The 26,705-nt window shown below is 41.3% G+C and overlaps 1 long non-coding RNA gene across 1 annotated transcript; it reads left to right on the forward strand.

Moving 5' to 3' along the window:
* The first annotated feature begins 19,755 nt into the window (after positions 1-19,755).
* Positions 19,756-22,321, forward strand: LOC119863642. The gene is made up of 3 exons (XR_005295687.2): positions 19,756-19,911; positions 20,393-20,502; positions 22,098-22,321. It is a non-coding gene; the product is annotated as an uncharacterized LOC119863642 (long non-coding RNA).
* The last annotated feature ends 4,384 nt before the right edge of the window (positions 22,322-26,705 follow it).

Below are 26,705 nucleotides of genomic sequence, written 5' to 3' on the forward strand. Positions count from 1 at the left end.
TTAGCATTATTCAAGTACGTCAGTAAAGAATGAAGACTGCTTACACTCTTACTTGCCTTTCCATACTATGTACTGGAATCCAGTAAGCATGGGGCTTGAGTGCTGAAAAAAAAAATGTATTCGTACCCATATCAGCAAATTACAAACAGTTTTGGAATTGAGTTCTACATAAAATATAGTTTTAAATCTCTCTAAGATTTGATATGACAGGAATCCCTAGAATGTATTGAAAATATTAGGTTAAGAACTGCGGTGAAAAAATGCTGATAATATAGGATTACCTCCGAATATTTAGGATATGTCTACACTGCAATAAAACACCTAGGGCTGGCTCACGTCAGCTGACACAGTCTTGTGAGGTTTGAGATGTGTAGCTATAAAAATTGCGGCATAGACATTAGGGCTCAGGCTGGAGCCTAGGCTCGGGGATCCTCCCCCCACGCAGTCCCCAAACCTGGGCTCCAGCTCAAGCCCAAACATCTACACTTCAGTTTTATAGCCCTGCACTCTGAGACTCACGAACCCAAGTCAGCTGAAATAGGCCAACACAGGTGTTTTATTGCCATATAGATGTATCCATGCAGCAGCTGAGGTTCTGAGGTAGCATCCCCTTCCTGATGAAAATTAAGGGGAGGATTGGGGGATGGGCAGCCTTTGTCTTCAGCGAGGGGTCCTTGTCCTTATCTCTAAAATTTGCTTCTCCCATTTCACCAGAGCCCAGATTTGGTGACCTTCAGGAAATACTGCAAATGCTACCTGTATTCCCAGGCATTTCTCCTAATGGTGAGGAGGTTGATTAAGAGCTGGAGGTTAGGGTGTTTGGGGTTGGGGAAAATGCTGTGGGAGGTGTCTGTCATCTTGTGTGGTCAGAGTGCAGAAGTAGGTTACGCTAGTTTTCTTCCAAGTAAGCTATCAGTAATCTTTAGTGCCGAGAGCAGTGTAGAAGGCTACAGGCACTTCGCGTAGAAGGCAAAAAGCTGTAGATGCTGTACACAGAAAATAATGACAGGCCTTGTCATGGACACTGCACCTTTCGGTGACTTCTTTTTTCGGACAATTTTTGTTAAGGAGTTTAACACACTGTTTGATTAGCCAGACCATTTTATAACATGGCATGGCCACCTAAAATGGAAAGAGCTAAATAGTGTTTAAATGGAGGCCTTGTTTTTTACCTCTTAGTAACTTATTCTCTTCTGAGGTAAAGACAAGACCAGGCGCTTTCACTTTGCGGTGAGGTAAACTAGACAAAGTGAACAGTGGTTGGGGGTGTAGGGCTCACTGTTCCTACTTTACCTCACAGTACAATGAAAGTGAGTGGTCTGCACTGTTCATTTTTTTACTTCAGGATAGCTCACAGGTGTTAATTACCCTGAGGTAAAAACACACCTTGTGGAGCAGTGAAGACAAACCCTGAGTTTGGCAACTATGCCAAGCTGCAAGGCCTCATCCACACTGAGGAAACAGCTGTATTAAGCTTTAAGAAACCAAAAATGAACCTACAGCAAACACACAAATACTACAGTATCAGTATTGTAAGATACTGGACCAGACCGTCTGCTCTGGACAAGTTGTGCTCGATGATACCAAATGCGGCTTTTAAGCTATCCTTGTGGTTCCCTGAACCTGGGGCCATCTGGCCATGGGACTGGTACTGGCAAAAAGTTAGTGCAGTCTCAGAACTGCTGGGCCACGCTGCCTTTCCCCTAGCCACATCCCCTATGGCGAGAGCTGGGGGAGTGAACGGTGGGGCACTACGCCAGCTGCAATTAGCAGGATGATCCCCAAAGCAGGGAAACCCTACACTGTCCAATTAAGCTGCTTCTAAGGCTGCTTTGTGATTCCAGGGAATCTGTCCCATAATATTCAGAGACAACACCCACGAGCTCCTGGGAAGGGGTGTGTGTGTTGTGCTGTTCTCTCCTTTCTGGGGCTGGCTGCTGACTGGTGTGAAAGAGGTAAGGTCATAGCTCCTACAGGCTCTCTCTCCCTTCCTCCCCTTTCTGTTTTTCTGCTAATTTCTGTTTGCGTTGTCCCCTCCCCCTTGCACTCTCACCCCTTGTGTCTGTTTTGTCTAGCTGTTGCAGCCTATCTGACACCAAGCTCTCTGGGGCAGGGTTGTTACTTGTTTGTACAGTGCTTGGCACGATGAGCCCCAATCCTAGGTGCTATTGTAACAATTGCCATCTTAGTCATGACCACTGACTTAAGAGGGGACCTCTAGAGCTAAAAGTGTGAGCTGCTACACTTGACCTCAAGAAGTAAATGCTATAGCTGGGGGCTCCAACAGACTCAAATCCTCTGTGAATTGGGCACGGAGGGTCGCATACACACTGAACAGTGGGTTACACTATTATAATGCAAATAACAGTAGTAATGGCACCCTAGGGGCTACTAACAGCTTTTTCAGGAAAGTGCAGAGACTGCAAATGTGCTTATCCTCTGTGAGGAGAATGCAGCTCCTTACCTCCTCACCCATGTGAATTTATGGCTAGGCCAGACCCAATCTGTCTCTTTACCCCTAACTTTAGAGTCTTTGTGATTCTCAATTTGCTTTCCTTTTAAGCCTCAGCTGATTTTTAAATCAACTGCAAGAATCAGGATGTGATAGGAAAAGGTGTTAAAAGTTCACTATGAGCTCAGGTTTCCAGTTTATAGCAAGCTAGAAATATATATTTAAGACAAAACATGGAAATCCTACAAATTGTCTGTGAATGCTCATGTTATATTTTTCAGGAAATATGCTTTGGCTTGCATATCCCTCCCAGTGCTGAGCTCCCCCCACAGCTTTGCTGAACAGTTAAAAGTGATTACCTTGGTAACGCCACTTCCCACGGTCAACAAAGCTTCAAGCAGCTTGTCTTATTAGTATTGCCTTTGTGCTCAGTCCTCCTAACAAATACAGTATAAATGCCTAATTATCCTGCTTCACAACGGTCTTTCTTCTTTCAAACACTTCAGCAGGGGAAGGGATAGTGGAGGGAGTAAAACAAGGATTTATATAAACATATTTAAAATCAAGTTCTAGGGATATACTTAATTGCAATACAAAAGAAAGATGTTTTTATCAGCTTCCAGCTGATACATCCTCCTATTTAATACCAGCACATACAAGCTCTTCCTTTAGTTCCCAGATGGGAATATGGCTGTGATACCAATAAGGAGCACAATTCTAAAATTAATAAAACAATTATATCTCAAGAATAGATGTGGCTAAGTAGGGGCCAGAAACTTCTGTGTTCTATACTTGGCTCTGACTTCAATTCCACCTCTGGCATTGGACCAAGTCTCTTGTGGTCTGACTTTCAGCTCCCACAGCTCAGGTTGAAATCAGTGGAGCAGTGTGCACTCAGCACCTCTGAAAATCAGCCTATTAAACTTCTGTGCTTCAGTTTTCTCATTTATAACACTGCTGACCTACCTACCTCACAGGGGCTTTTAAATTTGAATATGGAAAAGCACTTTTAGATTTTCCAAGTTGTGGAGCATCCGCTGTTCGTAGGCAATAGAAGTTCTAGCTATGTGATGCTTAGTAGCAAGGCAGGTAAACTTGAAGTCACTACAGTATGACAAGGACAAGGTTCCATTTTGAGATAATCCTAAAGTAATTTTGGGGTGGCACAGGGATCTATGGATCTTTTGCTTGGGGACTTTTTGTAGCAGAAGCAAGTATTCTCTCCTTTCCAGCATTGTTTTCCCCTATTTGAACTTGAACATTACACATTTCCTTTCCTTAAAAAGAAAAGGAGTACTTGTGGCACCTTAGAGACTAACAAATTTATTAGAGCATAAGCTTTCGTGAGCTACAGCTCACTTCATCGGATGCATTTGGTGGAAAATGCATCCAATGAAGTGAGCTGTAGCTCACGAAAGCTTATGCTCTAATAAATTTGTTAGTCTCTAAGGTGCCACAAGTACTCCTTTTCTTTTTGCGAATACAGACTAACACGGCTGCTACTCTGATTCCTTTCCTTAGTTCACTTAGATTACAGACAGCTATAATAATTGCTATGCAGTAGAATTCGAGGACTTGCAGTGTTAATACAAATAAAAAGCACATTAAAGTAGCTCTTGCAACACAGGAAAATGCTTTTGGCCTAATAGCCCCTGATGTTTGCTTGCACTTCAGTAGTTGCAGAATGGCAGCAGAGCACAGATCTGTTTTTCAGACCCATTGTGCTTACTGACTGTAGCTACTTGCCATGGAGATAGACCAGGGAACCTTTGTTAGCATTGTGGGGGAATGGGGATTGTTTGCATTGATAATCTTAAGCATAAAGGAAAAACATTATTAGTGCCTCCATTATTAGGGGGCATACATGCCTCAATTTGAAAAGCAAAGTGTCTATGAAGCATTTCTTCTACTGTTCTCAGAAATTCCCTGTGTTCTGAACTTATATTGTAATGTACCATAATATAGATGTAAAAGATCTGCTGCTCCACAACAGCTGTCTACATCTTATCCCAACAATGATAAAATGAAATTAATCTGCTGCATGTCAGTCAATATTTGCAATTGTTTAGAGCGTTTCTTTGATGGACATTGATATAAATAGTGGTTCATTGTCCCTTAAGTGTTTGTCACCTCCTGAGAGACATAATCTCCCAAGGGTGGGGGAGGGAGGGCAGGGAAACAATCATGGCAAACCTATCATCAATCCATATCCTGTGGGACATTCATTTTCTTTTTGTTTCAATGTAAGTACCTATGCCATATACCTGACACTGATTTTTCTCTAATGTTCAATTGCAAATGTCTATTTTGAGCAGGAATAGCGCAACAGAATTTTGAATGGTCACATTTCACACATCAAATCCTTCACACAAAGCAGAAATAGAAGCATGTATGTAATATTCTCATGATGTTCAATTGATAGAAGAAGTGAGAGGAAATGAGTAATTCCCATCTCTCTGTGAGATACAAAATGGAAAGCAAATTTAAAATCAAAGCTATGGTTACAAGCGCAAAGTAATACAATTCTGCAATGAGATTCACTGGAAAATCTACAGGCCACAAGATGGGCCAGGGCTAGTTTAGAAATGTGTTTTGCAAATCATATTTGCTGTGAGAGGACCATCAGCTTTTCCTGTGAGATCAGAATAGCACATGTTTACGTGGGGTAAATTGAACAACTGTCTAACGTATGTGATGGAAGACAATGCTCTGTGCTAGACTGGATGAGCCAGCTACAAAGCAATCTGCTCACCTTATTATAAGTTAGTGGTATTTGAAAAAGAAATTCTTATATTTGTCATAATATATTTCTAGGCAAGTGTTAAAGAAATATCTGCTTAAATGGATAACACTTTTGATTTAAGAGCAATTATTGAAGATATTGGACCTGATTCTGCACTGCCATGCACCATGTATAGTTTTTTTATATTGTACAAAGTGGGTATAGAGCTCTGCTGTTTGGAACTGGTAGCAGTGGCAGAGCTAATGGGTGGGGGTTGAGGAGGGGCGACCACCATCTTGGTGCCCTTTAGGTCTATGTGTGGCACTTTTTCAAGCAGGGCTGGAGAAAGAGCTCATCCTGCTACACCTGGCAGTGGCAGCTCCTGTCTTGCAGGATTTGGCCTGGGTCTCCACTCTGGACATTGTAACACTGCACATATGTGATATGTCACAACACCACTCACAAGGATCTGAACTGTGCTGCAACTCTGTGTGCTGGGTCACAACACCTGGAATGGGGAGCAGGGGACAGGAGCCACCGATGCCAGGTGAGTATGGGGTGGGCTTGCTCTGTAGCCCACCACAAATGACGCATTACCACCTTGGTTGCAAAACCTGGCTCTGCCACTGAGTAGTAGTGAAACTCTCTCTGCACCGGGATAAATGACCAGGTGCAAGGCAGTGAAGAATCAAGTCCATGGAGTTTCAAAGTTCTGGAGGCTGACAGTAAAATCCCAGAATTTGATTCAAAGGATGTGAACCAGGTGTGAGAGAAGAGTGGAAAGGACCAATGTCTTTTTGTCTTGGCCAGCACATATATATTGGACTGTAATAATCCAGTCTAGTTGGGGTCTGTTATTCGGTGAATGATGAGTAAGGCTACATTTTAGTCACAGGTGCTTTTAGTAGGGCTGTCAATTAATTGCAGTTAACTCACGTGATTAACTCAAAAAAATTAATCGTGATTAATTGCAGTTTTAATCACTTTTAAACAATAGAATAACAATTGAAATTTATTAAATATTTTGGATGTTTTTCTACATTTTCATCTATATTGTATTCTATGTTGTAATTGAAATCAAAGTGTATATTATATTTGATTACAAATATTTGCACTGTAAAAATGATAAAAGAAATAGTATTTTTCAATTCACCTCATACAAGTACTGTAGTGCAATCTCTTTATAATGAAAGTTGAACTTAGAAATGTAGAATTATGTACAAAAAATAACTGCATTCAAAAATAAAACAATGTAAAACTTTAGAACCTACAAGTCCACTTAGTCCTACTTCAGACAGTTGCTCAGACAAACAAGTTTGGTTACAATTTGCAGGAGATAATTGTGACGGGTTGAATCACAGAAACCCCTGGGAGCTGCCACCTGATGTGCCAAGACTACTTCTGCCCCTGCTTTACTGCCCAGTCAGCTTAGGACTCCAGCACCCTGCCTGGTTTGAGCCAGAACCGCTAGCCTGCTGCAAACCCAGACCCAGGTTTGAATCACATCCCCTAACAGCTGTAGGTTTAATTGAAAGCAACTTAGGAAGTGTTCCTGCCTGTAATACTCAGATGCCCAACTCCCAATGGGTCCAAACCCTAAATAAATCTGTTTTACCCTGTATAAAGCTTATACAGGGTAAACTCATAAATTGTTTGCCCTCCATAACATTGACAGAAAGATATGCACAGCTGTTCCCCCCTCCCCCCAGGTATTAATACATACTCTGGGTTAATTAATAAGTAAAAAGTGATTTTATTAAATACAGAAAGTAGGGTTTAAGTGGTTCCAAGTAGTAACAGACAGAACAAAGTGAATTACCAAGCAAAATAAAATAAAACATGCAAGTCTAAGTCTAGTACACTAATAAAAACTGAATACAGATTTAATCTCACCCTTAGGGATGTTTCAATAAGTTTCTTTCACAGATTGGACACCTTCCTAGTCTGGGCACAATCCTTTCCTCTGGTACAGCCCTTGTTCCAGTTCAAGTGGTAGCTAGGGGATTCCTCATGATGGCTCCTCTTTGGTCTGTTCCACCCACTTGTATATCTTTTGCATAAGGCTGGAATCCTTTGTCCCTCTGGATTCCCATCCCTCCTGCTCAATGGAAAAACACCGGGTTAAAGATGGATTCCAGTTCAGGTGACATGATCACATGTCCTGTGAGACCCCAAGCCTTCATTTCTCCCAGCCTGACTCATGGGAAGACCTGCCTGCAAACAGAGCCATCCACAGTCAGTTGTCCTGGTTGATGGGAGCCATCAAGATTCCAAACCACCATTAATGGCCCACACTTTGTATAATTACAATAGGCCCTCAGAGTTATATTTCATATTTCTAATTTCAGATAGAAGAGTGATACATTTATACAAATAGGATGACCACACTCAGTAGATTATAAGATTTGTAATGATACCTTACAAGAGACCTTTTGCATGAAGCATATTTTAATTACATTATATTCACACTCATCAGCATACTTTCATAAAATCATATAGAGTGCGTCACTATAATGCTGCCCAAGTATTGTTTAAAACATCACCTGAAAGTGAGAACAGTCATTTACATGGCACTTTTGTAGCCGGCATTGCAAGGTATTTACGTGCCAGATATGTTAAACATTCATATGTCCCTTCATGCTTTGGCCACCGTTCCAGAGGACATGCTTCCATGCTGAAGATGCTAGTTAAAAAAAAAGGGGGGGGGGTTAATTAAATGTGTGACTGAACTCCTTGTAGGAGAATTGTATGTCTGCTGCTTGGTTTTACCCACGTTCTGCCATATATTTCATGTTATAGCAGTCTTGGATGACCACCCAGCACATGTTGTTCATTTTAAGAACACTTTCACTGCAGGTCTGACAAAATGCAAAGAAGATACCAATGTGACATTTCTAAAGATAGCTACAGCACTTGACCCAAGGTTTAAGAATCTGAAGTGGCTTCCAATATCTGACAGGGATAAGGTACGGAGCATGCTTTCAGAAGTCTTAAAAGAGCAACATTCCAATGCGGAAACTACAGACCACAAACCACCAAAAACTGCTTTGGATTATTATTGAGCAGATGCATCTTGTCATCAGCATGGATGAATGTCCCCTGGAATGGTGGTTGAAGCATGAAGGGACATATGAATCTTTAGCTCATCTGGCACGTAAATATCTTGTGACACTGGCTACAACAGTGCCATGAGAATGCCTTTTCTCACTTTCAGGTGACAATGTAAAAAAGAACTGGGTGGTGGTGGTGGTAGGCATTATCTCCTGTAAATGTAAATAAACTTGTCTGTCTGAGCAATTGGCTGAATAAGAAGTAGGTCTGAGTGGACTTGCAAGTACTAAAATTTTACTTTGTTTAATTTTTGAATGCAGGATAACATGGGGAAATTGTTTTACCTTATGTAATGACCCATCCACTCCCAGTCTCTATTCAAGCCTAAGTTAATTGTATCCAGTTTGCAAATTAATTCCAATTCAGCAGTCTCTCCTTGGAGTCAGTTTTTGAAGTTTTTTTGTTGAAGGATAGCCACTCTCAGGTCTGTAATCGTGTGACCGGAGAGATTGAAGTGTTCTCCGACTGGTTTTTGAATGTTATAATTCTTGACGTCTGATTTGTGTCCATTTATTCTTTTACATAGAGACTGTCCAGTTTGACCAATGTACATGGCAGAGGGGCATTGCTGGCACATGATGGCATATATCACATTGGTAGATGCGCAGGTGAATGAGCCTCTGATAGTGTGGCTGATGTGATTAGGCCCTGAATTTAGGTGTCCCCTGAATAGATATGTGGACAGAGTTGGCAGCGGGCTTTGTTGCAAGGATAGGTTCCTGGGTTAGTGGTTCTGTTGTGTGGTGTGTGGTTGCTGGTGAGTATTTGCTTCAGGTTGGGGGGCTGTGTGTAAGCAAGGACTGGCCTGTCTCCCAAGATCTGTGAGCGTGATGGGTCGTCCTTCAGGATAGGTTGTAGATCCTTGATGATGTGTTGGAGAGGTTTTAGTTGGGGGCTGAAGGTGATGGCTAGTGGCGTTCTGTTATTTTCTCTATTGGGCCTGTCCTGTAGTAGGAGACTTCTGGGTACTCTTCTGGCTCTGTCAATCTGTTTCTTCACTTCAGCAGGTGGGTATTGTAGTTGTAAGCATGCATGATAGAGATCTTGTAGGTGTTTGTCTCTGTCTGAGGGGTTGGAGCAAATGCGGTTATATCGTAGCGCTTGGCTGTAGACAATGGATCGTGTGGTATGATCTGGATGAAAGCTAGAGGCATGTAGGTAGGAATAGCGGTCAGTAGGTTTCCGATATAGGGTGGTGTTTATGTGACCATCGCTTATTAGCACCATAGTGTCCAGGAAGTGGATCTCTTGTGTGGACTGGTCCAGGCTGAGGTTGATGGTGGGATGGAAATTGTTGAAATCATGGTGGATTTCCTCAAGGGCTTCTTTCCCATGGGTCCAGATGATGAAGAAATCCCTGTTGATTCAAGGAATCCCTGTTGAGGTTACAGGGACAAACCATCCCGATGAGTCGAAAGAATAGTAAATATGGCAGGCGACCAGCTTGGCTTAATGGTGAAATCCTAGCGGATCTTAAACATAAAAAAGAAGCTTACAAGAAGTGGAAGCTTGGACATATGACCAGGGAAGAGTATAAAAATATTGCTCGGGCATGTAGGAAAGATATCAGGAGGGCCAAATCGCACCTGGAGCTGCAGCTAGCAAGAGATGTCAAGAGTAACAAGAAGGGTTTCTTCAGGTATGTTGGCAACAAGAAGAAAGCCAAGGAAAGTGTGGGCCCCTTACTGAATGAGGGAGGCAAGCTAGTGACAGAGGATGTGGAAAAAGCTAATGTACTCAATGCTTTTTTTGCCTCTGTTTTCACTAACAAGGTCAGCTCCCAGACTGCTGTGCTGGGCAACACAAAATGGGGAAGAGATGGCCAGCCCTCTGTAGAGATAGAGGTGGTTAGGGACTATTTAGAAAAGCTGGACGTGCACAAGTCCATGGGGCCGGACGAATTGCATCCGAGAGTGCTGAAGGAATTGGCGGCTGTGATTGCAGAGCCCTTGGCCATTATCTTTGAAAACTCGTGGCGAACGGGGGAAGTCCCGGATGACTGGAAAAAGGCTAATGTAGTGCCCATCTTTAAAAAAGGGAAGAAGGAGGATCCTGGGAACTACAGGCCGGTCAGCCTCACCTCAGTCCCTGGAAAAATCATGGAGCAGGTCCTCAAAGAATCAATCCTGAAGCACTTAGAGGAGAGGAAAGTGATCAGGAACAGTCAGCATGGATTCACCAAGGGAAGGTCATGCCTGACTAATCTAATCGCCTTTTATGATGAGATTACTGGTTCTGTGGATGAAGGGAAAGCAGTGGATGTATTGTTTCTTGACTTTAGCAAAGCTTTTGACACGGTCTCCCACAGCATTCTTGTCAGCAAGTTAAGGAAGTATGGGCTGGATGAATGCACTATAAGGTGGGTAGAAAGCTGGCTAGATTGTCGGGCTCAACGGGTAGTGATCAATGGCTCCATGTCTAGTTGGCAGCCGGTGTCAAGTGGAGTGCCCCAGGGGTCGGTCCTGGGGCCCGTTTTGTTCAATATCTTCATAAATGATCTGGACGATGGTGTGGATTGCACTCTCAGCAAATTTGCGGATGATACTAAACTGGGAGGAGTGGTAGATACGCTGGAGGGGAGGGATAGGATACAGAAGGACCTAGACAAATTGGAGGATTGGGCCAAAAGAAATCTAATGAGGTTCAATAAGGATAAATGCAGGGTCCTGCACTTAGGATGGAAGAATCCAATGCACCGCTACAGACTAGGGACCGAATGGCTCGGCAGCAGTTCTGCGGAAAAGGACCTAGGGGTGACAGTGGACGAGAAGCTGGATATGAGTCAGCAGTGTGCCCTTGTTGCCAAGAAGGCCAATGGCATTTTGGGATGTATAAGTAGGGGCATAGCGAGCAGATCGAGGGACGTGATCGTTCCCCTCTATTCGACACTGGTGAGGCCTCATCTGGAGTACTGTGTCCAGTTTTGGGCCCCACACTACAGGAAGGATGTGGATAAATTGGAAAGAGTACAACGAAGGGCAACGAAAATGATTAGGGGTCTAGAGCACATGACTTATGAGGAGAGGCTGAGGGAGCTGGGATTGTTTAGTCTGCAGAAGAGAAGAATGAGGGGGATTTGATAGCTGCTTTCAACTACCTGAAAGGGGGTTTCAAAGAGGATGGCTCTAGACTGTTCTCAATGGTAGCAGATGACAGAACGAGGAGTAATGGTCTCAAGTTGCAATGGGGGAGGTTTAGATTGGATATTAGGAAAAACTTTTTCACTAAGAGGGTGGTGAAACACTGGAATGCGTTACCTAGGGAGGTGGTAGAATCTCCTTCCTTAGAGGTTTTTAAGGTCAGGCTTGACAAAGCCCTAGCTGGGATGATTTAACTGGGACTTGGTCCTGCTTTGAGCAGGGGGTTGGACTAGATGACCTTCTGGGGTCCCTTCCAACCCTGATATTCTATGATTCTATGATTCTATGATTCTATGATAAGATGTCATCAATGTAGCGCAAGTAGAGTAGGGGCATTAGGGGACGAGAGCTGAGGAAGCGTTGTTCTAAGTCAGCCATAAAAATGTTGGCATACTGTGGGGCCATGCGGGTACCCATTGCAGTGCTGCTGATTTGAGCTTCCTCAGCTCTCATCCCCTAATGCCCCTACCCTACTTGCGCTACATTGAAAAAAACTTCAAAAACAGACTCCAACAAGAGACGCTGAATTGGAATAAATTTGCAAACTGGATAAAATTAACTTAGGCTTGAATAGAGACTGGGAGTGGATCGGTCATTACATAAAGTAAATCTATTTCCCCATGTTATTTCCCCACCCCACCCCCTACTGTTCCTCAGACATTCTTGTTAACTACTGGAAATGGCCCACCTTGATTATGACCACAAAAGGTTTTCCTCCTTTCCTCCCCTCCTTCCTGCTGGTAATAGCTCATCTTAAGTGATCACTCTCCTTACATTGTGTATGATAAAACCCATTGTTTCATGCTCTCTGTGTGGGTATATAAATCTCCTCACTGTGTTTTCCACCGAATGTATCCGATGAAGTGAGCTGTAGCTCACGAAAGCTTATGCTCAAATAAATTTATTAGTCTCTAAGATGCCACAAGTACTCCTTTTCTTTTTTGAGAATACAGATACGAATACAGAATACATAACACGGCTGCTACTCTGAAACCTAATCTCGCAATCTAATTTTTTACATCGCTTGACAGCCGTATAAAAAGTTAGTTGCAATTAAGTTGTTCATTGACAATCACACCTATATTTGTGATTGACTTTTGCAGAAATTGAACCACCACTGGTGTCTTATAAGGATACACCCCTGGGGGTTAAGCCCTAATTATACTATGGAAATACTGTGGTACCAAAGAAAAATGTTTCACTATTAATAGCTTTATTATTCATACCCGTGTGCAAAAATATTGTTGTTGCAACAAAAACTTCCCAAAAGTATGAACAATGATAATCTAATCACATGACACAAAACATATAACTAACAAACAAGTAAGTAATCCCAGAATACCGACAAACCATACCACCGATCGATTAAACACTGTTGTTCAGAACAGGTCCAGGAAACCTATGGGTTGAAATCATTAATTTTCCTAGGTTTACACTTGATTTGTCTATAAAAGAAGTTCAATGATTTAGGTAGGAGCCAAGGATGTTTTCCTTGCATCCTTGCAGACCCTAGATTAAAACACAATGGGGTAAGAAAGAAAAATATTAACACATGATTTATTTGTTTAGGCAATGTAAAGGGAAAATTGCAAGAGAAGTTGAACATTTTCTTTTGGTGAATTAAGACCTGTAACAATAACTATGTTTCATGTTTCAGAGTAGCAGCTGTGTTAGTCTGTATTCGCAAAAAGAAAAGGAGTACTTGTGGCACCTTAGAGACTAACAAAGTTATTAGAGCATAAGCTTTCATGAGCTACAGCTCACTTCATCGGATGTCACGTTGTGGGTAGCAAAGGCTGCTACATTTTGCTTTAATACTTCCTGTGTAAAGCAGAAAGCTTATACATAGCTGGCTTCCTTTTACCATGTTGTGTATGTCCAAAATCACTACTAAATTGATGCCTATTTTTGGAATAATGCTGCAGAGCAACAGATTTAAACCCAATAAGTTTTGCGACTGCAATTTGACTAATACAAATATGCAAGTAACAAAACAATATTAATGCTTGAATTTCACCTAAGGGTGTTACCCTTGCTTCTTTTCCGACTGCCTCCCACACCATTTACAGCTTAGAGGGGTAGTAAGTAAGCAGAGTTTGCTTTACCATGTACAGGTACATTAGACATAGCACAATGGATCCAAAGGGATGCTGAATTAGATTTTTATGGGTCTCTAATTTTATTTTTCTGCCCGCTGTTGGAAGACAGGATACTGAGTTAGATGGACCATTGGTCTGACCCAGTATGGACATTCTTATGTTACCTTCTGCCTTTAGTCAGAGACTTCCATGAAAGTTGAACCCACTTACCCCATGCTGTATTTGGTGGAATTTTATTCTCTGGGCCAAAGTCTGCCCTTGCTTACAGATAGAGGGTCACAATGGTGTCTTTTCCTGTAGACTTGAAAGAAGACACATTGTTTTGCTAAAAAAAAGTTAAAATTGCAATGTTTTTCCTAAATTTGTAACAATTTTACAGATTGTCTACTAGCAGTTTTTAAATCTAGGAGTTTAATAAAATCATTCGTTTCCGAGTAGCTGCCGTGTTAGTCTGTATCTGCAAAAAGAAAAGGAGGACTTGTGGCACCTTAGAGACTAACAAATTTATTTGAGCATAAGCTTTCGTGAACTACAGCTCATTTCATCAGATGCATTCAATAGAAAATACAGTGGGGAGATTTATATACACAGAAAACAATGGGTGTTACCATATACGCTGTAAGGAGAGTGATCAGGTAAGGTGAGCTATTATCAGCAGGAGAGTGGGGGGGGGACCTTTTGTACTGATAATCAAGGTGGGCCATTTCCCGCAGTTGACAAGAACATCTGAGGAACAGTTGGGGGGGAGGGGAATAAACATGGGTAAATAGTTTTACTTTGTGTAATGACCCATCCACTCCCAGTCTTTATTCAAGCCTAAGTTAATTGTATCCAGTTTGCAAATTAATTCCAATTCAGCAGTCTCTCCTTGGAATCTGTTTTTGAAGGTTTTTTTTGAAGAATTGCCACATTTAGGTCTGTAATCGAGTGACCAAAGAGATTGAAGTGTTCTCCGACTGGTTTTTAAATGTTACAATTCTTGACGTCTGATTTGTATCCATTTATTCTTTTACATAGAGACTGTCCAGTTTGGCCAATGTACATGTAGATCCTTGATGATGCGCTGGAGAGGTTTTAGTTGGGGGCTGAAGGTGATGGCTCATGGGGTTCTGTTATTTTCTTTGTTGGACCTGTCCTGTAGTAGGTAACTTCTGGGTACTCTTCTGGCTCTGTCAATCTGTATACCTTCAAATCAGCGGCTCTGCTATGGATACCCGCATGGCCCCACAGTATGCCAACATTTTTATGGCTGACTTAGAACAAAGCTTCCTCAGCTCTTGTCTCCTAATGCCCCTACACTACTTGCGCTACATTGATGACATCTTCATCATCTGGACCCATGGAAAAGAAGCCTTGAGGAATTCCACCATGATTTCAACAATTTCCATCCCACCATCAACCTCAGCCTGGACCAGTCCACACAAGAGATCTACTTCCTGGACACTACTTTGCTAATAAGCGATGGTCACATAAACACCATCCTATATCGGAAACCTACTGACCGCTGTTCCTACCTACATGCCTCCAGCTTTTATCCAGACTACACCACACGATCCATTGTCTACAGCCAAGCTCTATGATACAACTGCATTTGCTCCAACCCCTCAGACAGAGACAAACATCTACAAGATCTCTTTCAAGCATTCTTACAACTACAATACCCACCTGCTGAAGTGAAGAAACAGATTGACAGAGCCAGAAGAATACCCAGAAGTCATCTACTACAGGACAGGCCCAACAAAGAAAATAACAGAACGCCACTAGCCATCACCTTCAGCCCCCAACTGAAACCTCTCCAGCGCATCATCAAGGATCTACAATCTATCCTGAAGGATGACCCATCACTCTCACAGATCTTGGGAGACAGGCCAGTCCTTGCTTACACACAGCCCCCCAACCTGAGGCAAATACTCACCAGCAACCACACACCACACAACAGAACCACTAACCCAGGAACCTATCCTTGCAACAAAGCCTGTTGCCAACTGTGTCCACATATCTTTTCAGGGGACACCATCATAGGGCCTAATCATATCAGCCACACGATCAGAGGCGCGTTTACCTGCACATCTAGCAATGTGATATGTGCCAGCAATGCCCCTCTGCCATGTACATTGGCCAAACTGGACAGTCTCTATGTAAAAGAATAAATGGACACAAATCAGATGTCAAGAATTATAACATTTGAAAACCAGTTGGAGAACACTTCAATCTCTTTGGTCACTCGATTATAGACCTAAAAGTGGCAATTCTTCAACAAAAAAAACTTCAAAAACAGACTCCAAGGAGAGACTGCTGAATTGGAATTAATTTGCAAACTGGATACAATTAACTTAGGCTTGAATAGAGACTGGGAGTGGATGGGTCATTACATAAAGTAAAACTATTTCCCCTTTCCCCCCCCCCCCCCCGGCTGTTCCTCAGACATTCTTGTCAACTGCTGGAAATGGCCCACCTTGATTATCACTCCAAAAAGGTTTTTTCCCCCCTGCTCTCCTGCTGCTAATAGCTCACCTTACCTGATCACTCTCGTTACAGTGTATATGTTAACACCCATTGTTTCATGTTCTCTGTGAATATAAATCTCCCCACTGTATTTTCCACAGTGATGAGGTGAGGTGTAGCTCACAAAAGCTTATGCTCAAATAAATTGGTTAGTCTCTAAGGTGCCGCAAGTACTCCTTTTCTTTTTGCTAATAAAAGCTTTGAGGTTCAATGTTAGCAATGCAGAGTGCTCACATCTGAGTTCACATGGAAAAAGGACAAGTCTCCTAAACAGAAAAATGACCAACAATTAAAGGGCACCTACAGTCTCCACACAGTATGCACACGGCTTCTATTGCCTCCACGTCTAATACCTGGCCTTGCTGATATGCCATCTTTGCTGTTAGGGGATTTCGTTAATGCAGTATGATGCACAGAGTACCTCCAAACTGGAAATTGATGAAGAGAGATAATGCAGTTTTTTTGTACATAATTCTACCTTTGTCAGTTCAACTTTCATGATAAAGAGATGCACTGTAGTACTTGTATTAGGTGAATTGAAAAATACTATTTCTTTTTTTTTTTACAGTGCATATACTGGTAATCAAAATAAAATATAAAGTGAACATAGTACAATTTTTTTATTGTCTGTTGTAATTGAAGTCAATATATTTGAAAATGTAGAAAACATCCAAAATATTGAATTAAATGGCATTCTATTATTGTTTATCAGTGTGATTAATTTTTTTAATCACTTGACAGCCCTAATTTTTAGTAAAAGTCATGAACAGATCATGGGCAGTAAACAAAAATTCATGGCCTCGGGACCTGTCCATGACCTATACTAAAAATACCTGTGATTAAATCTTGGGGGGGGGACAGTGGGAGACATGGGGGGCTGCTGCTGGGAGGGTCGGGGGTCTGCTGCTGGGGGGACATGGGGCCAGTGGCACCAGCTGCTCGGGGACATGGACTGCAGCTGCTCTGGCCGCCCACCTGGAGATCGCTGCCCAGGGCCGTGGACCGCAGCTGCTCTGTCCGCTCTGGAACCGCTGCTGGGGGCCATCAGAGCAGCAACTAGTGTAGCTGTCCTGGGGGGGCCACTGGAGGAGCTGGCCCTGGATCCAGCTGCTTGTGGGGCCCTGGGATCAGCCACACTGGCCCCTGCAGAAGTCGCAGAAGTCATGGAGGTCACAGAAAGTCAGAGAATCTGTGACTTCCACGACCTCTGTGACAGACGCAGAGCCCTAATGATGAGTAGAGCTGGTCAAAAAATGAAAATCAATTTTTTGCACACACAAAAAAGATTTTTTAAAATTTTCATCTGTTTTGCAATGGTAGCATTTATAAACTTTAATTTTCATGCAATTTTATTTTATTAGTTTTGATAAATTTTTTGAAAATAATTGGGGGGGAAGTAATGACACTTCTTAAGAAAATGAAAAACTTTGGCAATGTCAGTAGTTTTTTGTAGGCAATTTTATGTTCTAAAAATTGCCATTGTTGTATGCAGTGTAGTTGTAGTTGTGTTGATTCCAAGATATTAGAGAGAAAAGGTGGTGCAGTAATATCTTTTATAGGACAAATTTCTGTTGGTGAGATAAGCTATTTAGTCATAACAGAATTCTGCTTCAGACATGGATTTATGGCTTATTACAAAAAATGTGATCCTCTAACACCCTCTTTTTGTCCTGTGACTGCATAGGTGTTAATGGGTCATTATACTTTGAATAGTCTATGACAATATATGCTAACTACTTATGCTAAATTTCAGAGTAGCAGCCATGTTAGTCTGGTATTCGCAAAAAGAAAAGGAGTACTTGTGGCACCTTAGAGACTAACAAATTTATTAGAGCATAAGCTTTCGTGAGCTACAGCTCACTTCATCGGATGCATTTCTCCACCTTGCATTTTGCTGTGATGCTGGAAGTATCTTTCCCAGACCTGAAGAGGAGCTCTGTATGGCTCAAACGCTTGTCTCTCGCCAAAGAAGTTAGTCCAATAAAAGATTCTCACCTACCTTCTCTCTCTAATGTTCTAAAAAGACCATATTTTGATCAAAAAAGCCCTCTGTTTTTGCTTGGAAAATTTTGACCAGCTTGAATGATATCTGAACTACAGACGTGCAATAAACTGCCTGATTGGTTTGCATCAGTATAGAACATTCATTGTAACAGTTTTAATAGGGAATACCAACTATTAAAGTCCTTCCAGTATTTGGAGGTACAGGTGCAATGGGCCTGATTCTCTGCCCATAGAAATGTAAAACAGAAGCAACCACTGAAGTTACCCAAGTTAAATTAACATAAGCAACAAGAGAATGTTGACTACTTCCTAACAACAAGTGATAAATTTGCACTGAACATCTTTTCCTGTCCGCTACTCCAGCTGGCAAATTCTCCCTCAGCTCAACAAAATTTATGACCTGAACCTCTCACAGCTACTGAACCCTGCTCTACCAGCACCACTCCCCAACAGTGTTCAGAACTTCACTTAGCTGCTTAATCTTCCTATAAAGCTTCTCCTTAACAAGCACTCCATCCCCAATTTACTGATGCCAAACCCACCTGTAATACCCATAACAAGAGCAATGAGTCAGCTCCTAGCTGCTAAACTTCTCTACAACTCCTCCCCCAAGGACCCCAATGCTAGAGTTGGATGAATTTTTTTTGTCAAATAGTAAATTTGCTGACAAAATGCATTTTCAGATCACTAAAACTATTAATGAATTTAGGTCAAATTTGGTGAATGGTTTCAGCTAAAAAACTAAAACAAAAAACACCTGAAAACAAAAATTTTGGAAATGCTGAAATAGCTCATTTTGAAAAGTCGCAAAACACTTTTGACATTTTTGACTACTATTGACATTTTTTTAAATGAAATGTCAATTGGAAATGTTGGTTTGCCATTTTCAAAACCAAATGTCAATTCAACCTAATTTTTTTTTCAATGTTTCATTTTGTTGAGAAAAACAAAAAAAATCAGTTTCAGTTCAAAGCAAGCTGATTTTTTTTTTTTTTTTAATATTTGGTTCAGCCACCAAACTCAAAAATCAATTATTCACTCAACTGTAGGCCCTGCAACTGCAAATCACTAGCCTATCCCATTCTGAAAGCTCCTTAGGTAACAATATATGCAGCTATGCTACATTTTACACCTGTCTGGGAAAGAAGGATATTCAGGTAACAAATTCCCTCTGTGCACTTCAGTAAACTCCTCTTCACTATACTAATACTTTAGTTTAAGAGTACACCAGCCATTCCAATGTGTCCTTATAAAATAAATAGTAACATAGCAAGAGAGAAACATTATCTCATACTTCCCATTCTCTGAAGATTCTCTTGAAAGTGCCCTTGCAAGTGCTTTTGCAAGTGCCCTTGCAAGTGCTTTTGCAAGACAGATAAGAGTTGTTTTTGGCTGGTGTAATCATTATTTTCAGCCAGTTTTGTTGGGGAAACTATCAAAGGAGCTTGTATCTTTAAAATTAATTTTATTTTTAGAAGACTACAGTCAGCTCTCCAGCAAAGAGGAACTGATACTTCTAATGCAAAAAACAAGCAGAGGGAAAAAACGTTGTGCCACACCTTATAAATACTGAGGGAGAAATGAAGGGCAAAACTTTAATTTTTATTTATCTATTTATTTTGCTTTGTAGTTCACCTTTAGCAGCGTAACCAACTTTCTGGCTCCTTACTGGGTAATTGTCCCCCCTTCCTTCTAAAATGAGTTGGTGGGAAAAGATTGGGCCACAGGTCACTTTGGCAGTGGCAAAAACTCAAATCAGATTCTAATCTATTACCCAGAGTGCCCAGGAAAAGGAAAGGACATCCTGGTGGCAGAGAGGATCAAGGAGAAGGAGAGTGTGTATGTAGCAGAAGCTATTGTGAAGAACTGTTTTAAAAAGTATGCTTTCTGTAAAAATGTTGGGTTTTTTGAAATTTCTTTGGGGGAAAATTTAAAAAAAAAAACAAAACCTTTTTATTTTCTACCAAAGACAGCAAAGGAAGAAATACTCAGCTTTCAAATTCTGTTTTTTGTTTTTCCTCCTCTTCCCCTTTTGTTCTTTTGCCCACTTTTTCAGTGGCAAAGTGAAAAGGAGAGGAAAAGGTGACAGAGGATGAGGGGGAAAAACAAACTCAAAAGCGTTCAAGCTTTTCTTTTTTGTTGAAAAATCAGAAAAGTTCAAGAACTGAAAATTTTCTGTGAAAATGTTCTGAATCTTAAAATAAGCTGGTTTTGTTCTGATTTCAAAGTGAAAACAAGTTTTGAAATATCAGAATTTCTCACAAACTAGAAATTCCTAGTTTTGATCAGCTGTAATAACAACCACTCTGCATTGAAGCCTCAGCTTCTTACTTGCTTCTCTTTCTCTTACTCTGACCAGAATTCACTTTAAAGTTACGCATCACTTGAGTTGGTGGGAGCAATTTTAGTAAAACTCCTCATGCCAGATCTGGAGGTGGAACAGGACTGTATCTCTCCCTGCCTGGCCTGGTAGGTATTGGTGTGTGTATAATATATTATAAATCCATGACTTTATTGCGGTAGTTTATCTTTTCAATTTCTTTCTACAAGCCAGCATTTCCAAAGATGGCTTCTCTGGGAGTGTAATGTATAATAGGAGCCTAACTGCAAAATCACAAAACTTTCACCTGGAAATGAATTTCACAAGCTGATCTGTGAAATATTGGGGGAAATGGTCTCTGAAAAGTCATAGAAAATGACATTTTGAAGGTTCAAAACCAAACCAAAAAGAAGAAATGAGTTGGTGGAGATTTTAGTGCAATGTTTTGTGAAAAAATTGTTACTAATTTCAAACTAAACTATTGCACTTTTCTCAGAGATATCACATCCCGTTCTTTACTATCTCTTGTGATGTGGTCTTTTTTGTTTGTTTTATTGCAGCTACAGTACTTAACTATTGCCCATTCTCTCTTAAATAAACAAGCATGTACAGCTAAGAATTAGAGCACTTAAGCCCTTCAGGAAACAGTAAATATTTAAAACCATTTGTTTTAATAAATAGCTACACAACTGTAGCCTGATTATTTCCAAAAGTCTCTGTGACACAGTAGGAGGTGACAGAATAAGTAGACAAAGATAAGATTCCTATGCACTTCTTAAGAGTGAGGTAATGTACAACAGAAAACATTGGAAACTTGAGTGTATACTAGGGACACATTAATTCCTGATGTAGTAGCATTGATTCCAGAGGCATTACACCTCTGAGCAAAATTTGGAAATGAAATGAAATTAACAATTGTTTCTGTTCTGAAATTGGTACAAGACTCTTCTTGAAAAATGCTTGAACTACTATGCTAATTACTGTGACTATTTTCTCAGTACCACTCTTATATTAAATCCCATATTTACAGTATGAAGTTAGCATGCTAAATGCTTATCATTATGACAAATTCACCTTCTCATCTTTGAGAGATACTTTGTTGGGGTATGATCTTAGATAAGGCACCCTATGAGATTGATCTGTATGTCGTAAATGAACTCTTGGGTGATGATCCTGCACTTCAGCAATTCTGCTGCTTCTTTTTTTTTATTCCCATTTAACAAGCACATGTCAACTACAGAATTAATTTGGGAACAATACCCAATGTCTCATGTCATCTTATTATCATTAATATTTCCCTGCAGTGCAGCCCCAGTGAGTGTGGTTTTCCCCGCCCCTGTGCACTGGCTATGTGGAAATGTATTGGATAATCATGAACTGCAGTACACTGTGCTCAGAGAGCTAATGAGGTGCCTGTCTTCTGCAGCATCCCTATTTACAATATGATTGCTTCATCCTTATGCAAAGAAGTGAAAGCTTTTCTACTTGCATGTAGCTGAAAAGATGTGATCTTCTGATTTTGCTGTAGCTACTAATATGCTAACCTTAATGATTTCATTACATGAGCCAAACTCAGTAATGTACCATCCTTGGGCAAACAGGCATTTGGAATGTTATGAAGGTAATTACCAAAAGGATTTGATTATACTTTTCCAGGAAAGTGTAAAGAGGATTCTGTCATTTGTTAAAAGGGACAGAGAAACAATGCATTACTCATATATGTGGCTTTATGGTTCTTTCGTAGGCACTGGAGGCTTTTCCATTGAATGCTGAGCATGCAGTTCCACAAGGTGAACATAACCTTATCACAAATGCGCAGGCAGCATTGTTTCACTCTTAGAAATGTAGCCACTCACCACATTCTAGAAGGCCACCGCTGGATAACCTTAACTCTATGTTAATGCAGTTTTTGAGAATTTAACTTAAACCTATTTTGGACTTGTATGATATTTACTATTTGGAAATATGTCTGTGTACAATTTATTATTTGTGTTTGAGATTATGAATTCTCTGTATGCAACTTTTATCAATCTGCAAACTCCATTTTGATTGTAAGGCTGGTCTTTGTCTTTCTGTTGTTCTTTTACCTCCATCTTGGACTAAAACTCCAGGGGTTGGTGGCACAGGGCTAGTAAGTGAAGGTCATTAAATTTTGATGATCTTTCATTTAAATAGAGCACTCTTCAACAAAGAGATAGCTATTTCACAGGTCAAACCAGTTTTTCAAGTTTGAATTCTAGGGGGCTGGCAACAAAGCAATAAATCACCCATTAAGGGACATTGATCACTGAAGAGACTGATCAGGGAGTCCCCAAACAAAGGGGTCTGGAAGCTAAAAGGTAAGGGTCTGTCACTGTCAGTTACAAGAGGGGGAGAGAGAGACTATTCCAGAGGTTTCAGAGTAGCAGCCCTGTTAGTCTGTATTCACAAAAAGAAAAGGAGTACTTGTGGCACCTTAGAGACTAACAAATTTATTACAGCATAAGCTTTCGTGAGCTACAGCTCACTTCATCGGATTCATTTGGTGGAAAAAACAGAGGGGAGATTGATATACACACACAGAGAACATGAAACAATGGGTTTATCATACACACTGTAAGGAGAAAGAAAAGGAGTACTTGTGGCACCTTAGAGACTAACAAATTTATTAGAGCATAAGCTTTCGTGAGCTAAGTGAGCTGTAGCTCACAAAAGCTTATGCTCTAATAAATTTGTTAGTCTCTAAGGTGCCACAAGTACTCCTTTTCTTTTTGCGAATACAGACTAACGCGGCTGCTACTCTGAAAACTGTAAAGAGAGTGATCACTTAAGATAAGCCATCACCAGCAGCAGGGGGGGGAAAGGAGGAAAACCTTTCATGGTGACAAGCAAGGTAGGCTATTTCTAGCAGTTAACAAGAATATCTGAGGAACAGTGGGGGGTGGGGTGGGGTGGGGGGGGAGAAATAACATGGGGAAATAGTTTTACTTTGTGTAATGACTCATCCATTCCCAGTCTCTATTCAAGCCTAAGTTAATTGTATCCAGTTTGCAAATTAATTCCAATTCAGCAGTCTCTCGTTGGAGTCTGTTTTTGAAGCTTTTTTGTTGAAGGATAGCCACTCTTAGGTCTGTAATCGAGTGACCAGAGAGATTGAAGTGTTCTCCAACTGGTTTTTGAATGTTATAATTCTTGACGTCTGATTTGTGTCCATTCATTCTTTTACGTAGAGACTGTCCAGTTTGACCAATATACATGGCAGAGGGGCATTGCTGGCACATGATGGCATATATCACATTGGTAGATGCGCAGGTGAACGAGCCTCTGATAGTGTGGGTGATGTGATTAGGCCCTATGATGGTGTCCCCTGAATAGATATGTGGACAGAGTTGGCAACAGGCTTTGTTGCAAGGATAGGTTCCTGGGTTAGTGGTTCTGTTGTGTGGTGTGTGGTTGCTGGTGAGTATTTGCTTCAGACTGGGGGGCTGTGTGTAAACAAGGACTGGCCTGTCTCCCAAGATCTGTGAGAGTGATGGGTCGTCCTTCAGGATAGGTTGTAGAGCCTTGATGATGCGTTGGAGATGTTTTAGTTGGGGGCTGAAGGTGATGGCTAGTGGCGTTCTGTTATTTTCTTTGTTGGGCCTGTCCTGTAGTAGGTGACTTCTGGGTACTCTTCTGGCTCTGTCAATCTGTTTCTTCACTTCAGCAGGTGGGTATTGTAGTTGTAGGAATGCATGATAGAGATCTTGTAGGTGTTTGTCTCTGTCTGAGGGGTTGGAGCAAATGCGGTTATATCGTAGAGCTTGGCTGTAGACAATGGATCGTGTGGTATGATCTGGATGAAAGCTAGAGGCATGTAGGTAGGAATAGCGGTCAGTAGGTTTCCGATATAGGGTGGTGTTTATGTGACCATCGCTTATTAGCACCGTAGTGTCCAGGAAGTGGATCTCTTGTGTGGACTGGTCCAGGCTGAGGTTGATGGTGGGATGGAAATTGTTGAAATCATGGTGGAGGAGAGGCCATGTGCCAGAGGGCAGGGGGAGAGGACAGATGCTGTACTCCTTAGAGGACTCTGATGTATGCCCAAAGAATACTCGAGTGGTGAGGAAACTGAGGCAGGGAAATGCATACAAGTGTGTTTGTTGTTGTTTCTAATCGGTGAATTCCTTGTTCCTAGCTAACATCAAGAGTGACTGGTTTTTAGAACCCTTACAAAGTCTGTATGTCCCTGAAGAGAGAAACTATAAACCCAGAGTATACATAAACTTGGAGCTCTGGGAAAAAGTGTGCTTAAACTACTGTGGAAATGGGGCAGGAGAGGTATTAAGCACTGATCCTGGGGCCTACGGCAGCTGGGCCTTGTGGTCCCATTTCCATGTAGGAGTGTTAGACTCTATACCCAGGAAGTGTGCCAGAGAGAAGCCAAGGGGAAAGAGAATACTGCAGCCTACTCAGGTCCAGGGAAGCTTAAGAGTACATGGGTCAGTTTATTAGGACCCAAACACAGCAGCCTGGTGAGCATCCTGCAGAGGGTACTTTGCCAGGACTGTGTGTGACACATATAGTTCGTTACCAATGGAAGGTATCTAGGGATTACCTCTGAACCTTGGTCTCTTGTCTAGCAGCACATCACCAAAGGCCAGAGCCTGATCTTGGATGCATGGATTTTACACTGCATACCTTAAATCCTCTACTGTTCAGACATATACTTCATTCAGTTTCAGAGCTTTCGATGAGGTGTCCTATGCATCTGAGATCTGAATCTGACTCTGCTACTTGAATATTGTCTGAACATTTTTGAAACTATGGAAAAAAAACACATGGTCATAAACTTTAATTTGAATAAGTTGTGTGTGGAAGATCCAATGAAGAATACACAGGATTGGGTGCTCAGGAATGCCATCTGAGTCTTCTAGCTCTGCCACTAATTCCCTGTTTGAATTCCCTTGGGCAAATCGTTTCATATCTGTACCTCAGTTTGCCAAACTGTAAAAATGGGGATAACTATAGTTGTCCACCTTTTTAAAGCACTTTGAGGTTGACAGAGGAAAAGTACTATGGGAGCATTTGATTTATTGTTGTGTTAGTGTTTTGTTGTGGTGTTACAATGTTAGTAATAGGGTTATCACCATTATCTGCAGTAGATTCCCCTTTTAATTATTTTTTTTATTTACACAATTCTACTCTTCTTAAGCAGAGATTCACTGTGACTTGAGTAACTGTTCGCATATTAGCAGTACTTGTGGCACCTTAGAGACTAACAAATTTATTAGAGCATAAGCTTTCGTGAGCTACAGCTCACTTCATCCGATGAAAGCTTATGCTCTAATAAATTTGTTAATCTCTAAGGTGCCACAAGTACTGCTTTTCTGTTCGCATATTGCAATGTATTGAGACAATGCGGGACAGTCATTCTGACCTGCTGTACAATGGAGTGCAGTTTCACTATATCAGAGTTGACTGTGATTTGCTTTCATTTCATTATTTATAGCTGTGAAAAAAGTGGAAATTTCTGAGCTGGTAAGGACTACTCTGTGAACCTACGCTTCTGTTCTCCATGAAGTTGAATAGCTTTTCTCTTTGTGTTTTTGAGGAGAGCTGTGCTCTGACAGTTCAGATGTGTTGCTGTTGGGAAAGTAATTTCCATGAGCAGAGTTAAATTGAATCCAGCTTAAAGAAAAGTTCATATAAATAATAGCTGAGAGCAGACCAGGATGAGCACAATATATATTGGCTGGAAGTGTTAAAGTACCAAGGGTTAAGTCTCTGCAGTGAGCCTTAAAAATACCCTTGAGGCTAAAGGCTCGTCTACACGTACAGTGCTGCAGCAGTGGTACTGTAGCGCTTAGTGAAGATGCTACCTATGCCTATGGGAGAGCTTCTCCCATTGACATAGGTACTCCCCTCCCCACCTCCTTCCCGAGAGGTGGTACCTATGTCTACAGGAGAACCACTCCCGTCAACATGGTGCTGTTTACTCTGGGGGTGAAGTCAGTATAACTCTGTTACTCAGGGGTGTGGATTTTCCATAGTGATGTAGTTATACCAACATAACTTTGTAGTGCAGATCAGGGCTAAGAGAAAACTCTTTGTTTATTCAGAGGTTTCTCATGGAATCCACGTAAGGAAGTAACTTTTGTGAGGTGGAAAGGATTGATCAGCTAAGATGAGATAGGACTGGGAAAAGCCAAATAGTGGGAACTGCTACCTTTTAACTCTCCTTGATTTAGAACAGGAGTAGGCAACCTATGGTACGCGTGCCAAAGGAGGCACGCGAGCTGATTTTTAGTGGCACTCACACTGCCCGGGTCCTAGCCACCAGTCTGGGGGGCTCTGCATTTTAATTTAATTTTAAATGAAGCTTCTTAAACAT

Source organism: Dermochelys coriacea, chromosome 11 (genome assembly GCF_009764565.3).
Source record: "Dermochelys coriacea isolate rDerCor1 chromosome 11, rDerCor1.pri.v4, whole genome shotgun sequence".
Lineage (NCBI taxonomy): Eukaryota > Metazoa > Chordata > Testudines > Dermochelyidae > Dermochelys > Dermochelys coriacea.